Source organism: Passer montanus, unplaced genomic scaffold (genome assembly GCF_014805655.1).
Source record: "Passer montanus isolate IOZ18808 unplaced genomic scaffold, ASM1480565v1 scaffold2, whole genome shotgun sequence".
NCBI classification, from domain to species: Eukaryota; Metazoa; Chordata; class Aves; order Passeriformes; family Passeridae; genus Passer; species Passer montanus.
In genome coordinates this window covers 17302746-17318009 of record NW_024366591.1, presented here as the reverse complement: position 1 = coordinate 17318009, position 15264 = coordinate 17302746, and the positions used below count along the sequence as shown (strand labels likewise).

The 15264-nt window shown below is 42.8% G+C and overlaps 1 protein-coding gene across 18 annotated transcripts in view; it reads left to right on the top strand.

Moving 5' to 3' along the window:
* The window catches only part of HIVEP2 (HIVEP zinc finger 2), a 136676-nt gene that overhangs the window by 84786 nt on the left and 36626 nt on the right, over positions 1-15264 (top strand). For 15 of the 18 annotated variants that reach the window (XM_039707385.1, XM_039707392.1, XM_039707375.1 and 12 more), the window contains one exon: positions 399-496. The exons of the other annotated variants lie outside the window; for them this stretch is intronic. The gene's annotated coding sequence lies outside the window, so the exon portion shown is untranslated. The remainder of the gene's footprint in view (positions 1-398; positions 497-15264) is intronic. 18 annotated transcript variants of the gene reach the window in all.

Sequence of the window (15264 nt, the reverse complement as noted above, 5' to 3'; positions counted from 1 at the left end):
ATCAGACATAAATTAGGCAGAACACTTGGAATGACAAGGCCTAAACATAAAGATACTACAAAGACAATTCATGGTTTGTGTTTACCCCACTTTTTGTATATATCATGTATGAAAATACATCATTGTGTGCACTTACTGGCCTATATGTCTGTTGTTTTCACTTTGACATGCATTAGTTGATGTGTATTCTAGCCCACAGTAAGTTGGAAACCACAGGAGAGCTACTGATTGCTGGTGCCACATTGCTCTGAAGGCAGCCAGAAGGACTGTGACAATCTCTGAAGTTCTTGCATGTATTGATGTAGCCAACACCATAAAGTCATTCAGGTTATAAAATCAAACACCAGGCTGAATTGATCACAGTCATTAAAATTTTTTAATATTTGTTTTTCAAATAGGTGGAAGAGAGAGTCAACAGCCATATTTGCTGGAGTAGTGAACCAAATTGCTTTGACTGGAACCATTACTCACTTGCACCTTTGATGGCAGGAGCCAGGTAGGAGAGAAAAGGAAGGGTGGTTTTGCATGAGCTGAAGGAGCAGGTCTGTGAAAAGGCTTTATGTGGCAGTCACCCACATTTAAATCCTGATTATGTGTCTTTTTGTAACAACTGAGGCCAGCTTTTGCCGAAATTAGAGACATTTTTGTTTTGGGGCAGGTTTTTGTTAATTTGGAAGTGATGTCTTTGCTTTGTCCACATATTTGGTTTTCCACTTTCCCTTGTCATATGCAATTCTTGTATCAAGTATCCAGGTCTTCACTTCTTGAACTAAACAAGCAGAAAAATGTGCTTGTAAAAATACGAGAAGGTACGGTGGGTGAGGTTTTTATATCCAAAATGTCTGGGGGGTTTTATTTACTTTGTCCTAAAATATAAGTTGGTGATTTATGCTTGACAATTTTGCCATTTCACGTGCACTATGGACAGTACTGTTCAATGTTTAAATTTCCTCTGGGTCTTGAACACTTGGGCATGTAGAAACTGCAATTATGAAAGTGCTAATGTTGTTGTTTGCAATAACACCCAAGCTTAAAATTAGTGGATCCCCAAGAGAGGTTTTACTGTGACACCAGATAGTTCAAAGAGAATTTATCTTGTCAAGAAAAGGTCCATTTTCAGCTACTGATTGCAGCACCATGTTTATTAGTCCCAAGTTGGTCAGTTTTCATATTCACAGTCTCAAAAACTGTACCTGTGTGCAGTACACAAAGTTACTTTTCTTGCTTTAGGAGACTTGAAACACTGAGAAGCTCCTCTTCTCTCATCTTCTCTGTACAGGCACATCCTTGATGGTCAACGAATTGCTAGCCCTTAGAATTTAATAAGACAAGCTTGAAAGAGAGAAGGGTTAAGGAAAGTTTGATCTCTCTCGTTGAGGGTTTTTTTTTTTTAATTATCCAATATTTATTTTCAGTCATAGAAGCTAGGTGTATAAGGAAGACCCTGGAGATTGTCATGTGATATCATGAGCACACGAGAAGGTGTTCAAAGAAAACACAGCACATATTTTGAAATAACCCCGCCAGATTTTTCAGAATTATGTAAATAGTGTTGGACCTATGTTTCATTCTATATATGAATTCAGTGAAAGAAGGGGTTAAATTGAGAAGGGCAGTCCCTTGAACCTTTGCGCAACCCTGGAACTGATCCCAAATATTCTGCAGTCCAGGATGGTGCTATATGGGTTATCTCTTCTTATGGATCCCTCTCAAGGTCCCTGCAGTGGTAGTCGTGCATATCTGCGTTGTTCTCTTGCCCCTCTGCAGTCTCTGAGAGCAGCAGAGATGTTTCTGCACAGCCTGGGATCAGAGTTGGGTGGGCGAGAGGGTGTGAACTGATGGCTGTCAGCAGGGCTGTTACCCCGCCAGAGGTCCTGTGGAATTTCTGTTTAAAGTTCAGCAGGAAAATAAACTGTCCTCATGCACCCCTGAGCTGTGTTGCCAGTTTGGAAAGCATTAACAGCGTGTGAAATTTATAAGGAGGAGTAATGGAACACTGCTGGAGTATGGAAACCTGGCCATGTCCTGACTCACCAGGCAGGATTTAAGTGGAAAACGGAGAACTTTGGCATACAAGGGTATAGCGGCCATCCTCTGAAATGGAGTTTTAGCATGCAGCTTTTAGGTTTTGTTAGCATGCAATTTAATGGCACTTGTGTGCATTGGGCCCTTTTTGCTGTGGCTCTTGTACGCTGAGAACTCTCCCCGAGAATGTGTCAGCCGAATAAGAGCACACTTCACTTTTTGTTTGGAACAATTAAATTTTAGAATAGATGCTCTCAATTAATGTGGTTCAAACTGGTGTTATTGTAACTTTGATGACATGTACCGCTACCCTGTGTGCTAAGGATATTGAGGCAAGCACTTAATACTGGTAGGGTAGTAAATACGCTGTGTGAGCTAATAAAAGGCTCCCGTGAAGAAATGGAACCCTATCACTGCCTACTTTGCAGGTGAAAGCTTGCAGTCTGATTCTACCTCTAGGCACGGGGTGGTAGGAAGGCACATTTTCTCCGAGGACCAGAGCACGCAACACTGCCAAACCAGCAGTCACAGGCGTCCTTCAGGGAATGTTTCCTGCAGCAAGATTGCAAGCTGTGGTGTGGAGGACTAGCTGCTTCATTTTGGCAAGGAATCCTTTGAAGATACTGGTCCTGATTCTCTACTGCCTGAAACCTTTTGCTATTTATACCTGGGTAAAGTGAATGCCGAGCGAGCATAAAATACCACTATGCTAGTGCTAAAGGAGCTGTTATCCACTTTGCCCAAATATAAATGACTATGCAAAGGGTGAAGCAAGTTCAAGGTCTCTCTTTTTGTTGTGACATTGCCCCTAGATCTTGCTGCTCATTGCTGACAGTGTGAATGGAACAAGACTGAATCTTCCTGTAGATTTGAGCTCGAGATGTGCAAATTGGGATAAGTGAGAGCACTTATCCCAGTAGCCACAAGTAGCCAGAGAGAAGCAGAGAGAGTAGCCAGAGAGTAGCCAGAGACAGGCAAAACGTGTTTTCTCCTTTTCCGTCCGAGTGGTGGCTGGACAGCAAATCAGTTCCCTGGCAGCCTGTGCCGGGGTGGGGGGGATGAGGCACGACAAGGTCCAGAGGAGGCAGGAATGGGCACGGCGCTCTCCAGCCTCACAGCTGCCGGGCACCACAGGCTGCTCCGGCGCTGCGGCGGGGGCGGGCGGGATGGGGAAGGAAAAAAGGAAAAAAGGAAAAAAAAAAGGAAAAAAGGAAAAGGCGCGCCCGGCACAGCCTCGGCCCTCAGGCAGCTGCGGCACCTTCTGCCGGCGGCGGGCCGGCGTTTGTCCCCTCCTCGTTTCAGAGCGTCCCCACCCCCAAAAAACCGGAACCAGCCCCCAGAGCCACAAAAATCAGCGCTGGCTTAATGAAATCTAACAGCTCCTTTCCCCCCCCCACACAATGTGTGGCCCGTGCGCTGACATCCCGCCGGCTGGAAGGACACGGTCCTTGAAAGGCTCTGGCACCGCGAGCTGCTGCTTTCGAGCTAGGGCAGCGACACATAAGGATATTGTGAAGGAGAAATTTGGCGTTGCAATATTATAAAACCTAATCCTTAAAGAACCTGCGTCCTTTTGGCAGTATTTCGTGTGTCGTAAATAGAACCCATATATATTCATGCGTATTTTAAGCAGAATATAGCGTACTGCAATTTCTGCCATCTAAGCAGGTATCTTGGTGAAGTAATTTAAAAACATAGCTGTTTGGTTTATTTTTTTCATAGCCAGCAGTGCACCAATTAAATAACAAGGCCAGCATTCTGGGTTAGGCATCCTGGCCCAGGGGCTCCCAGGTGTCCATACCCCGGCTGAGGGCGATGCAGGAGTTCAGGAGCTGACCCAGCACGGGCTGAGGGCATCGCTGGCCGGCTGTCCCTGAGCAGAGCTGGGTGGGGATGGTGTGCTGCAATGCACACTGCTGTGCGAGAGATACTTTTAAAAAGCAAGACACACAAATGGATTCTTTATAAGACCTAGATAAACCTCTGCATGTTTCATTTCTTTATAATCCTGCAAGTACCTTAATATTTGCTAGGGATAGGGGGTCATAGCAGCATGAACACTTGAATCACTGAAAACCCCCCCCCCCCCACTTGATGGCATTAATTTTATTTAACTTCCGAGACACGTATATACCTATTTGCATCAATATTTCCCTCTGTCTAAAAATATCTTAAGGTTATAGATTCGAGGCCTGCAGCTTCAATTAAGACATGGAGTGAACAACTGCAATTTTAAATCTGCCATTGACATATATGCAGAATTATTGTTACATACAATGCTATAGTAACCCTAAATAATTTCAAAATATAAGCAGGGTGCTATACTATGATGTCAGTCTTTAAAGGTAATCCTATGAACCTGGCTGTGTTCTAAACAAAATCTGAAGAACTTCCATTTTTGAAAAACTACAGTCCAGTGCCCTGTGCAGATCTGTGTGAGTGGAGTCTCTTGCTCACTGACGCTTTGCTAAAAAGTTCTGAGACTGCAAAGTTTCAGAAGTTGGGAAGCTCAGATCCACACTAGCAGTTACCTCCAGATGGCTGCACTTTCATTTGGTATTACGCCTTCTAGCATCTCAGCGTTTGCATGTTTGGGATGGTGATGTGTACTGTTCCACTTGTTTTTGCCAGAAAATGTACAGGGCATTGTATGGTAAGTTTTGACACATAGTATAGCTCAAGAGGTGGGAAAGAGAGCATGGGGAGAGAGAAGGGACAAGGAAAAGAGGAAGACAGGAAAAGAAAGGAATAAAAAAATGCAGCAAAAGAAGTTCATGTCAGTGTGATGAATTCACCCTGACTGGCAAATACAATCTGACTGCAAGTTGTGAATTTCATTGAATTTGATCCAAGAAAGACACAGCTGAGCAATCTGCAGGAAGCAATCTTTTCCTAGAAGTATGCAGCTCCAAACTGTACAAATTCTTCCACTGGTCGTAAAATGTCTGTCTGCCACTGAACCTGTGCAATCAGATACTTTTGAGGAGAAAGTGTTGTACTGAAACAGTCAACTGGAGAATAACAAAAAATATCAGTAAATGTAGAGTTTTGAAAGAAGAAAACCTATATAATTTGAAATTGGCCAATGAAGCCTTAGTGATAAGGACAGTTAATCATTCTGGTGCAGCTGTTTCCTGACATTTCTGCAAAATGTTGTGGAAAAATTAATGAAGGTTTGTTCAGTAATGGTTTCGAGCTTGGCTAGTGGAAAATATGACAGTATTTCCATCGTCAATTAAGAACAAGCAAGGCCTTTTTTTTTCCGTAGGGGAAGTGGTATGCAGTTTGTACTGCACAGGAAACTGTAGACTTGAGAGCAGCTGTGTGATAGTAACAGGTATGCAGAGAATATGGAGAAGGGCCCGGGCCCTCTTCTCTTATCACATGTGCTTCAGTGTAGTAGAAGTAGCTCTGTCATATACTGGAAATACGGGATACTTACGCTATCTACCATGTAGGGTATTCCTTCGAGTGTCTGGCTCTGAAAATAAATGCCCTCCTTGTCACTTCAGTAACAAAACTTGCATTAATAAGGCTTTCATTGCAATTTTATTACTGTGACAGCAGAAAAGACTAATTCCTTCAGGTGGAGAGGCACAGGATATTTTTTGCCCAACTCTGAAATTCAAGTTACTTGCCGTTCAGCCTCGGGGTGTCTGGTTGTCGTAGCCCTGCAGCGGGCCTTGGTGAGCACATCTGGGTGCTGTGCTGCTGGGTGAGGAGCAGCAGTGTGGCTGGAGGGGAACTCGCTGGCCTCGCGTGCAGCACGGACACGGGCTGTGCATGCCAACTCGGTGTCATGCGTGTGTGTGGGGTGTCGCAGATAGCCAAGAAAGCATGTGGAAACACAAGCATGGCCAGAGGGTGCATTCCTGATGCTGATCAGCATAGCTGAAGGTCACTGCAGCAGCTGAGCAGTGGCCTTTGTCCACTCCTTCACCTTGTAGCCCGCAGCCCCTGGCAGGCAGCCAGCTGCCAAAGCCTCCTCCAATGGCGCCTTGGGGTTCCCACTCCTGCCAAAGCTCAACTGTGCTTGAGCTCCTCCAGCCCAGCTCAGTTTGGAGTATGCTGGATCCTCTCTGCACTTGAGTAGGCTGTATGGGGCAGAAGGTGACTGGGAAAGAGACAATTTCACTCCTGAGAATAAATTACGAAGAACAGTCCTGTACAGCCACTAGAATTAACTTTTTTACGCAAAGGGTTCTAAATTTTATTTTGTGTGAAAAGTGCATTCATGTGAAATGTCCAGGTCTGGTACAGAAACAGTGTAAATCACTGCAAATATTTAGGTGAATGATTTAGGTGCTCAGTACCTTTCTGGACTGTGAGGTTTTGTACATGCCTGCCTCCTGTAACAGCTTTTTTCTTCCTCTGACTTTCTGAGATACTTTGAGCCCTACCATAAATATGATTTCTAGCCTGTTTACACGGTATGATGATTCATGCTAAAGTGTTGGCTAGAAGATGCATTATAATGAATGGTTTATGCTTTCCTAATATCATTCTGTAAAGGTGACACTTACTCAATGCTCCACCCGCAAATTTAGAAGACCCTTTGCAAGCTTGCTAAAAATGTTTGTCTTGCTCTCTGTAATGGTAGCTGTAGGGTATATAGTTCTTATTGACAGGTTTAAGCCAGTGTAAAACAGTTAATAATGACAGATTTGTATCCATGATTTGTGACTGTTCACATAAGCACATGAAAGTCAGCACCAAGTTCTCTCTCCCTGATGCAGCCCACTGTGAGAAGCTTCATTTTAGATTCTCCCAAGCCTAGTGCAGGTAAACCTGTTGCTGGAGTCAGTGACAGCTTTAACCAGTATCAGACTTATCAGAGCATTGAAGACAGCTCATATAAGAGCCTCTGGTTAGTTCTGATTTGGGACATTAAAAGGTTAGTCCTGCAAGCACCCCCCATCAGTAACCACGTGCATGCTGCCCCTGCAGTCAGTTCACTCTCATGCAGTGAGACTGCTTGTGTGCTGCAGGGTGTGCTCGGGAGTAAAGGAAAAACGAGGGCTTTGCTTTTGCTGTTTATCTGATGTGGGAAATCTGAGGGTGCTGGGTCAAACATGAGCTGCTTTTAAACTTCTCAGCATGAGGGCTGTGCCTACAGCTGCTTAGGAATTTCCCATAAAAACAATTTGTCAATTGAAAGCGGAATTTCCACAAGAACAAGTTTTCCACTGGAAAATTTCCATATTGCTATTTTTATTTTTTTGTTTTCCCATGGAAATCTCCGAATTAAATACTTCCCTTTAAGTCACTTCACTCCATGAAGAAGATCTTTGTTTAGCTGATCTGAGCTAAAATGGTTTCAGTTGCCGTTAAGTTGCCTGTTATGTTTCTCATCTCATTATGAATGGCAGTACAAAAATTTTATGCTTAAGAAATTCCTGTGGGCAGATCACCTTGACAGTCTTCATGTCCCACACTGGGTTGTAGTCACTTGTGTGAAAAAGTCTACTCACTACTGAAAAAACAACGTCAAAGTGAAACAAATTCTAAAATAGAGGCCCCAAACCCTGGGATACCAGAGGAGCCTTGTTCATTTGTGAGCCTATATCTTTGCTGTTTAAACTCAGTTTCCCAAAGTTTTGAGTATGTTATACTGGTTATTTAATATGTCTGTGGGGGTTGTAAAACTCTTGGGCTCCATTTGAGATTAATAGGGAATAAAAAGTATGTTTAAATGATTGTAAAATTGACTAAGATGACACAATCAAGATGAAGGACTTCCACTTGTCTTGTTTTAATTCCTTCCCTGATAGCCCCTACTGAGGGCAGCTGGGTAGTGGCTGAGACATTACTGGAGGTGACTGGACACCTCGTGCTGAGCACACGGGAAGGGAGAAGAAAGCTGCTGACACCAAGGTGTTCATTGTATCACACAGTGACCTCTTATGGATGAGCATTAAAAAAGAATGAATACCACTTCTAATCTTTAAACTAACAGTTTGAATAGTACCAATATTTGTAGTAGGTACTGGGTTCTCCTTATGGTACTGTGTCTCCAGATATCTGTGAATCTTTTTCTGTGTCATGCTGTCTCTCATCCATTCTTCATTCCCATTGACACACGGAGCAAGTTCTTGTCACAGCACTACAACTTTGGTTATATTACATGGCGACCAGCTGGCAGTTTTGGTGATCGTGACTGGTGGCACGCACAGAGTACTAGCCCCTGTTGCCCCCAAGGGAAATGTCACCCAGGAGGAAATGGGCTGTGCCAGAAAGTGAGCTGTGTGACAGCCACTGCACTGGAGGAAGTTCTCTATCTACATGAGCCTGAAGGCAGGTGCAGATTTTTTCACCTGGTGCACACAGGAAACAGCATGGCCAATGTCTGACTTTCCTTTAGGCAGTCTTCCCTGTGCTTCTCAGAAGGGCATGGGAGTTGTGGTTAAATATTACAGTCTAACATTTTACTTGCTCACAGACTGAACAGGAGCTAAGTAACTTTAAGCCATTAGCTCTATTTTAGGTATCTCTTCCACTGGATGAAGGGCAGTTGACACTCAATCATATCTTCCAAATGAACTACTTGGAGTGAAATCCTGGGCTACCTTTACCTGCAGGAAAGCATGGTGCCAGCACACATCTAAAGCATCCTCCTCTGTCCCTTTTTCTGCCCCTCTCATGGGATTCTCTCGAGTTCCTATTCCTCCTTACTCTGTCACTGGTTTGCTTTGACCCTCATAAATTTTGCTGGGTAGCCTGAATTAGATTTCTGAATGCTGACTGTTGGATCCGAACCTTCTTCCTTCTGGGAGGATAGGACTGACAGCTTATGGAGAACTTGTTTGACTGTGAAATCAGGAAGGGTTTTTGAGAGCTGCCTTAGTCATTTATCCTGCCAGCATCCCCATTCTTACCAGATGGTGCTGGGAACCCTCCCAGCCCCAAACCCTTCTGCTTCCCCACTGCTTAGCTTCTCCAGTGGTGCTGAAGACAAAGGTGACAGATCTGAATAGAAGGAAGAAGGGACACATAAGGACTGGTCATTAATTCTTTATTTAAATATGTCAGTGGTTGCCTTTAGGTGATACCAACGTAAGTTGCTGGCATTCAAGGAAACACAAAATAGGCCTTCTGTGCTAACAGCAAAGACCTAATTGTACTGAAAGCTGAACATAGTTTCAAAGAACACAATAGATCGCCATCATTTCCACCTGTGTGTTGTTCTTTGGGGAAAAAACAAAGCCCACCTCACTTGTAGTCCCCCATACTAAAAAGGAAGGTTTTCTTCCAGTATAATTGAAACTGGAGTTTTCATTCACCTGAAGAATTTGAAGACTAACTGAAGGAATGATCACAGCAATTATTCACACTGTTTGGCAAGGAAAAAAACAATTGGCAAAACCTACATTTGTGACAATCAGTTGTATTTCACAGTTGCATTGCAAAGGCCATGGTTCTAAATATAAGATAAGCAGAAATTGTTCTGTTTAGTGTGTCCTAAAATTATCCAGCACAGAAATACTTTAAGGAAGTGTAAAAATGAATTCTCAATTTCTCAAAAGGCAGCTTAAAGGGGAAGGCATGCTGATGTGGAAGTATTGAATAAATGCCATCTCAGTAACAATTTTACCAAATGTAGGGAAGAGTCTTACACGTCATGTCCTTGTTATAAGATTCATGGAGAAAATACTCCCACTCAGATAGAAATTTGCTGTAAACAGCTCTCTTGCTGTTAGAGTAGATGTACTTTTGAAGATGCAGTGGCTCTTAGAAGGAAAAGAGCATGTTGTGCAATAATCTGACCTTACGTTGCATAGACACTTCCAGTTTTGGAATGTGAAATGTCTGAAACTGGGAGTGGGCGGACAAGAGGTGGAGCCAGTCAGGAGCCTGGGTGGCTGCGTTTCTGAGAAACTCTCTTCTGCTGGTGAGTACTGCTAATTCACCAAGCGCACGCCTAAAGCCCTGAATAGTGCTAAGCTGAACCACTAAACAATATCAAGTTTCAAATGGACATGGAGCTATAGGGTGATATTTTGGAAGTTAATTGTATGAAACCTCATTGAAAACAAGGCTGAATTCTTTCAGACCTGAAACCACAGCCTCCCAAAATGCGTCAGAGACTCTTGGTGCTGCAGCGAGGTCAGCTTCCCTCCCCCCCTACCTGTGAGTCAGGACAATTCTATTATAGGAAGTTTTTATTGGAGGCTCTCGATGGAGAGGTAGACAACATGCAGATGGTGAGGACACACTGGGACAGAGTTTGGATCCTGTGCCTGCATAAGTGGTGACCAACAGGCGACCAACAGGTCAGAAGGGCATTTTTTCTGGAGAACAGTGGGATACTAAGGAAAGAATAGTATTTGGGCAAGAGGTAGGTTTGACTGATTTCACCTTTTGTCTAATTAAAACCTGGATTCAGAGTTCACTCAAGCTGGCATTGTATCAATTTCTCAAGGGGAACAAAGGCAAGTCTCTTGTAGACTTAATGCCCTCAGTGCTTGTCCGCAGTTCCTTCCATATCTACTTTAGCTGAAAATCACAGAAAAATAATTCTAGATCAGCTCAGTTCACTGTTGAAAGAAAAAAGAAACCAAGGAGGAAACAGAATGTATTTGACAGGTGGGAATTTCAGAGGTGTTATCTTGATTTTCAGTCAAGGCAGACACTTTTTAAAATAGAAACTTCCTGTGGGGTAGTCATCCACTTACTCTTTCTTTTCTATAAATCCAGACCTGCTTATGGGTGGATCAACACCATTGGGACTTAAAAATATCTGTGAGCAATGCTGCCCCATTTATATTAGCAGGCCTGTAACTTTTTCTTTGTTGTTTGTCATTGCTGTTATTACCTGGACTGCTTTAGCAGAGTGTTAGCATAGATGAAATTCCTGCAACAAGCAGTATTTTGACAACTTGGAGCTGTGGTTTTAGATGTGCTTTTCTTTTAATGCTGGCAAATGCTCTGTGCTTCCTGGACTCACTGCTACTGGAGAAGAAGTATCTTACAGCAGTCTGTGATTAAACGGATACCTCTAGAAATAATTTACTCAATGAGGACTTTTATTATTTCTGTGTGAAATTGCTAGCAGCAGGTAAGAGATCCTGGAAACCAGCTGTAGTTATTTAATTCGTAACCTGTCAGAAAAGGTTTTGGTTTCCACTCCTGATGAGCACCTTGAGTGAAAAGCAGAGCATGCAAAGGGCTGACCTACCTGAGCCCTCAGCATGATGGGTAGTTCTGCATTTGAGTGATTTTCCTGAGACCACCCCATGTGGAGTCTTCCGCTTTATTGAAGGTTTCTCTTGTCCTGGTTTGATCCACTTCTCAATTCATTGGTGGAATATTTCTGTTAACTTTCCCACAAGCTGATTCAGACTGCATAAAAAGGGGAAAAAAGAAAAGATTCAGATTTGAATCCATGGGTGGTGCATTTTATAAGCAACTTCATCAATTCTTTGTTCCTAGAGATGTAAACAACTTTTCCTTTAAAAAATGAAAAACAACTGGATGCACTTCTGGTGGCACTCTGACTGCCAGGCATTCACTAGTAAACACTCAGGCAAATGCACCTCTTCATGCAGATGTATGTGGACCTGTTCACATGTGGAGTTTGAGCTGGAGAAAATAAGGTGCTCTTGATAGACTTGCTGAGGCGGTTATCTGTCTGAGATTACGTTTGTGTTTCTCATCCAGCAAGTTTTAAGTCTAAAGATGGTTGTGATGGAAAAAGCATAAAGCAAGGCTTTATGGTTTATGGTTTATCTGAGCTTTATGATGAGGGGGGATAGACAGGCAAACTTAAGCAGAGCAGTGTGGTCTCCCAAAAGGGGAGTAGAACTGCCCCAGGCAGAGAATGCTTCTGAACATTTTGATGGCACTATCTGCCACATTCCCCTTTAGTGTGATTTAGCAAATTATTCCCCTATTGGATAAGATGGAAGTAAGCTTCCTTTGCTGTCTGCCTGATTGCCTGCTGTCCAAACCTGCTCTGACCAGTCAGCAAAAAATGTGAGTGCCTTTGACCTCCACTGGCCTTTTTCCTGGCCTTCCTCTGCCCTTTGCTCTTTCTGGCAAGGTCCTGTTGCAGTTAGACCTCAGCATAGCAGCCTAAGTGCCAGCAACTTCCAGCTGTCATGTGAAACTGCAATTTGGTTCACATCAGTTCTGTTCTTTCTCTAAGCAGTATGTACAGAATATAAAAGTTCATCTCCTATCTTATGATTAGATTTGACATCCTGAACAGATCAAGGAGAAAAATGAATTGTTACCCTGAAGAAACTTGTGAAGAAAAATATCAGAGTGATGGCTTTTTGCTTTTAAGTTTTCCTGATCAGAACTCAGAGGCTGAATTTTGGATCAAACAGCAGTAGCGATTTTGCAATCAAATACTCCCAGCTTGTGAAGATGCAAACAGCCGCTCCTCCAGCTTGCTCTAATGAACCAGCAGCTCTTTGTTGATGCTAGGAAAGCAATTAGGCTCCCTGTTACGCAGTTGCATCTGAGCAATTTGGTTTATTTTGCTCAAGGAGACCTCACCAATCCACAATTAAAGTGGCATTTTCATCTATCACTTAGGGGTCGAGAAAACGCTTTTGAAGGTCTTTGTTTCTCTGATGAGCTTGGGAGAGGAACAAAATCAAGCAAGGTTTTTAGGTTTTTTTGTGGCAGGAGTTGGGTCGTGACTGAGACAGTTGTCTACTTCATTATAGCAAACACGTAGGTGGCCTTTCTCATGTTTTGAGATCCAAGAGAGGAGCTCTAACTTGACTGACATCTTTGAGGGGAGTGGAGTAAATCCTTTGCAGAAGGAGGGTCAGGTCAGCTGTGCCATATGCAGCACGCACTGACAGTGAGCCCTTTCCTCTTAGCTCCTTTGAAGTTACAGTCTCTGTCTTTTTGGCAGGATCAGATCCAAGTGGTGATGGCCCTGAGTTCAGGCAACTTAAAATGTGTGTAATTTTTTTTGCACTTGTTTGATTGTGGTATTTATAGCTCATTTTTACTGGTGCTTTCTTTTCAGTGTAACAGTTACCAGCAGACTTCCTTGCTGGTAACTGGTTCCACTCTGAAGGAAAGGCTGGATGTAATCTGGAGGATCATTAGGGTGAGATCAGTTCTTGAAACTTGAGTCAAGTTAATGATGAAACCTGAGTTTTGTTAATAATACATTGTAATTATTACTTCCAGCAGAGCAGATTCCTCATATTTCTCATCTTTTTAGCTTGAGGGTCCTGTGATATTGCTTGGGTCTACAAGAGGAAGATACCTGGTCTCCACCACAAGATTTCCACTTGGTCTTTCCCAAGTAGAGCAGTGTGTCTGCAGATGTTGGTGCATTACACAGGCTTGGGTGCAGAGGGGCCAAGAGGAGGATACATGATCAAGAGATGAAACAGCAGAACGTTAATAATAAAAGACACCTAATTGGATGTGCCCTTTTGCCCAGCAACAAGGGCATATGTCAGTGCACAAAAGGCACCAGGCTCGTGGCAACCTGCTCCCACCTCCTACAGGTTTTACTGAGGACAAAATTGCATTATGAGCCAAGCCACTTGCCTGCTGCAGTTGGCAATAAAGCATTAATCCTAACCCTTTTCAGACTGCATCTATGCTTGCACCTCCGAGATGCTGGGCAAGATTGGAGAGGTGACATAAATCATGGTGTGCCTTACATGTTGTTGAGTGGGAGGGGAGTGCACACTGGGGAAAATGACACCGTGCAGGGGTGGGAGGGAGAAGGCTGTGGCAGGAAAAGCAACCTGCAGCAGGATGTAGGATGATGTGCGATAGTGCAGACTCTACTTAATGCCGTATTTCCTTACTGCCTCCCATAGCTCCTGTTGCAGCCTCCCCTGCTGTCCTTTGCTGGTGCCCACTGCCTCCATTTGCCCATGGTGTGCTTTAACCTACTGTAGGCTTTTATTTTGTGGGAAATGCCACTGTGGAACTACTGTCCCATCTGAAGTGCAGGACACCACTATATCCAGCCTGCCACCCCACCTGTGGTATCTGAAGGTTCACCACATGGTGAAGGTGTGAGTAAGGGACTTACTTTAGAGCAAGGTGAAATGGCCTTAAGTTGCAACAGGGGAGGTTTTGGTTTGGGTCTTAGGAAAACTTTCTTCATAGCGCTGGAACAGGGAATTGGTGGAGTCACCATTCCTGGAAGTATTTAAAGTCTTGTGGATGTGGCACTTAGGGACATGGTTTAGTGGTGGACTTAACAGTTAATGGTTGAGCTCAATGATATCAACAGTCTTTTCCAATCTAAATGATTCTGTGATTCTGCATTTGGGACAAGAAGGTTCCAGCACCCATAGTTTAAACACGGGCCAAAGGAGAAAGCCTATGGCAGGAACTTACCGAAAAAGAAGATTTCGTTCCCTGATTTTGGGATTTCAGTCTATTTTACAGAACTTTAGAAAATACAATGTAATAGTAAATGTTATGTTTTTTAATACACTTTTCTGTGGTTTTCTTAGTTTAATATTCTCCTTTGTATGTTTATTTAAATAGGTGCAATCTTAAATGTTAGGTAATAATATATTACTGTTTCTTAGACAGAATTCCTGTTCCAAATCTGAGTGGGGAGGTACACTGAGGCTGTGACCACTGTACTTTTAACTTCATAACTTAAGATCCCCAAAGTGGTTGAGAATATGTGGTCCTGTTTCCTATTAGCTTTATGAAAATATATTGCCAGAACATGGTCTTCAGTATTTAAACCTACTAAAAATTATTTTAAAATCCATATTTCCTCTAATATAATAACATCTATTCTTCATTTCAGATGAAAATTAAATTGTCTGAAGAATAGTATCATCAACCGATTTGTCTTACATCATCATGTTTATCTATTCTAGTATAAAAATCAGTGATTATTAAATTTACCACTAAGGCAAAGAATGAAAAGACAAAACTATGATGCTGCGCAAAGAGTGTTCTTGCATCAATGGGACTTAATCACAGCATATCAAGAAAAGAACATGGTCTCAATTTCCCACTGTAGTTAATGTTAAAAATTTAATCTTATTAACTTCAATTACTTTTTGTTTAATGTTAAAATCAGAGGAAAATAAAAATTCTAATTTCAGAATAATCACTTGGATTGAGTCTTGCATGTGCAGTTGGTAGTGTTACAGTGGGCTTTTTTTTTTCCTGTCATAAATGAGAGAAAAAGTCTGGTAAAAACCTGTGTGTTTTTGTATAGCCCAGTAGACGTGATGGGCGGTATTTGGAGGCACACAGGAAGGCTGCATAATAATGAAACAAATC